The following is a 3,267-nucleotide window of genomic DNA, read 5'->3' as shown; positions in this document are numbered from 1 at the left end:
CATCTATTATTCCTTGTATAATAGACACATTGGTTTAAGTAAGAAATACACATATTGATTCTTTCCTTAGCAAAAGGAGGGGCATATGACTTGAACCTGGCCTCAGAGTACTTAAGACTTAATGTCTTTCTCTAGTATCTAGAGAAAGTATCTATCTTCTTTTGAGGCTGCTTGTGTTAGGTTGGATTCCCACAGCAGCAGACTCGTGGGCAAGGATTTGAGGGAAAGTAATTTATTTGAGAAGTGATCCAAAGAAGCACTGCTATGGGAAGAGCAGAGAAGGACAAGAAATCAGTTGAGAGTATGCTAATGAGATTACTGTTTTGGGAAACTGGAGTTCAGTCTCATGGGGATTTCTGGATGATAGTGTGGAATATACCTCAAAGCTGAGGGCTGCTCCAGTAGACATTAAATCCTTCACTCTTCCAGCTTCCTCTGTTTCAACAGCCACAGAAAGCTTCTAGGCAAGAGATTGTGATGTGTGAGATAGGAAACCACTGGCATGTGTGGGACCATGAGGACTGAGGGAATGCAGGCAGGACACCAAGTGCATCTACAACTATGCTAGATTGGAAGGAAGAGACTCTTGGACTGCTGGTGACTATGTGGATCTCTGTGAGTGGTGAACCTGCCTAAGCTTAAAGCCAATGCTGAGAAAAGCAGAGCCAAAGAAAGGGAGAGAAGAAGATATGAAACAAAACAAAACAAAACACAACTCTATTCAGGTCCTCTGCCCACTTTTTATTTTTATTTTTTATTTATTTATTTTTTCAAGTCTTAGAAACTTGTATTGGATTACTTTATATAGATTCTTTTACAAAGTCAAGCTCTTCACTTCCTGGCTCCTAGTGGTCTTAGATTTCATGCCGAGGAAGACCGTGGGCTAACAGTAACATCACAAGATGCAACATGAGGAGAGCAAATGCTGAGTGAGTCAGAATTTGTGCCTCCAGTTGGGACACAAAGAGAAAATATGGGTCTGACAGCTCCCCAGAAGGTAACAGAAGAGAAATTATAAATGAGGGATCCATCTGTCACATCATAGAAGGATAACTGCCCATACTTGCAGTCTAGGAAGACTCCAACTTTGTGCATCTGCTCTCCTCTCAAAGAGACCTTTTTCAGAGGGGGAAAGACCCAGAATGTATAATCCGTTCCCATCATTGAAACTATGAGTAAGACTATCTCTGGCAGCGGTGGGTAGGTCATTGTATCCGCTGCCATAGTCTTCAGATATCCCCAACTGCCACTTGGTTGCCTCTTCCACATCCACCTCCCAGTAGTGTCTCCCTGAAGTGAAGCTCTCCACACCCAACACGGTGGCCCCGAAGACAATCCTCCCCAGGCCATCAGGCACGTTCTGCTGGACGTTTCTGAGACGTATACTTCTCAGATCCCCAGATAAGACCAGACAGGGATGAGCTGTTTTAGGATCCAAAGTGACAGCTCTGTGGAGAACCTGGAGCATTCCACTCATTCCTGTCAGTTGGCATAAATTCAGGTCTGTGATTCGAGCAGGCTCCAGACACTGGAGCAGTAGTGACTCGCTCCTGGAGCAACGCTGGGGTGTATTCCCCACACTTCTTCTCTAGCTCTGCAGTGATCCTTTGGAGGCTGCAGATCTGTTCAGAAAGCCTGACTTCACTCTCCTTCAGTTTATTCATGTTCTCTTTCCCCAAATCATTCAGTCTCCGTAGCATTTCCTGGGACTTCGCCTTCAGCTCAGTGGCAAACTCCATCAGCTGATTCTGTCCTCCCTCCTGCTGGGGCTGAATCCGCACCCTTGCCAGCTCTGGACCTTCATCTCCTCTTCAACCATCAACTGGAACCTTATTCAGACTCAATATTCAGACTCATTCATCTCTTTAAAATCCTGCTCTTCTCCCCCCCAGTCATCGCCATTCTTTCTTGCTCGTCAGCCAATAGGCGTTTCGCTACTTCAAGTTTCTCCTTCAATGTGTTCAATATCCCCTGGAATAATTTCCTGTAATGGTCAGCAGCCTCCTGTACTCCGTACACCATGTGATTCTCGTGCTCCTCGGAGCAGAAGCCCTGGGCGCAAAGCAGGATTTGGTCATCATCACAGAACAGAAGCAGTGGTTCCCGGTGCTCCTCACAGTGGGCATCTTCTGGGATTTTCTGCTCCCCTTGGGAGCTGAGCCTTTGGGACATCCCTGCAGGCATTCCTGCTGTGAACACCCACCTGCACTCTGAACCAAAATGAGAGACGCTGATTTGGGGGCAGTCACACCGGCCAACCTCACTGTGTGACCACAGCAGCCAAGCATCAGAGCAGGTCTGCGCTTTCAGGGCTCCCCCCACCAGCAGGTCCTCCACCCCCACGTGCTTTTTTTGTAATCTTGATTATTTCCCTTCAGGAAAAAAGCCAGAATAGTGGTGACTCAAGGGCTTTCATCTGTTCAGATGCTCTCTGATCCTCTCCTCTCACCATCAGGTAGGAAATCTGTGAAGTTTCAAATTCTATCCCCATAATAAATCTAGGATAGCAGTTACGAAACTTCAGTGAGCATTAGAATCATTTGGTTTTATTCTCTGCCCATTCTTTAATCAGAAGTTTTGTTGATGTTGAGTTGTATGAATTACATTGTGAGAAGAGCATATCATACAATAAATTTGTTGCATCACTATGTTGTACACCTGAAAATAATGTAACACTATGTGTCAACTATTCTCAAATTTAAAAAAATATATGAAAAAGATTTAGAGAGAAAATGAAGTTGAAAATTGTTGTGGGTTCTATTTTTCCAAAGAAGACCTACAGATGGTCAACAGACACATGAAAAGATGCTCGACATCACTCATCATCAGGGAAACACAAATCAAAACCACAATGAGATATAACTTTACACCTGTCAGAATGGCTGAAATCAACAGCCCAAGAAACAGCAAGTGTTGGCAAGGATGTAGGGAGAGGGGAACCCTTCTGCGCAGCTGGTAGGAATGTACACTGGTACAGCCACTCTGGAAAACAGTATGGATTTTCCTCAAAAAGTTAAAAATAGAACTACCCTGTGATCCAGCAATTGCCCTAAGTATTTACCCGAAGAATACAAAAAAATACTAATTCAAAAAGATACATGCCCCTCAAGGTTTATAGCAGCGTTATCTACAATAATCAAATTATGGAAACAGCCCAATGTATATTTTTATTTTATGAATCTTATTTCTCTTGCTAGTTTTTAATTCTATGAATATTTTCAACATTTGCCACTTTATTTGCTGCTTTGGTGAGTGAGGGTCCAAGGG

The 3,267-nt window shown here is 43.8% G+C and overlaps 1 pseudogene; it reads right to left on the bottom strand.

Annotated features, from left to right (window-relative positions):
• Positions 1-861: 861 nt before the first annotated feature.
• On the bottom strand, positions 862-2,172 carry LOC100684947 (annotated as a pseudogene).
• Between the last annotated feature and the right edge of the window lie 1,095 nt (positions 2,173-3,267).

The sequence above is a fragment of the Canis lupus genome, chromosome 11, assembly GCF_011100685.1.
Source record: "Canis lupus familiaris isolate Mischka breed German Shepherd chromosome 11, alternate assembly UU_Cfam_GSD_1.0, whole genome shotgun sequence".
NCBI lineage: Eukaryota > Metazoa > Chordata > Mammalia > Carnivora > Canidae > Canis > Canis lupus.
The sequence above is the reverse complement of the archived record's forward strand: the minus strand, read 5'-3'. Positions and strand labels throughout refer to the sequence as shown.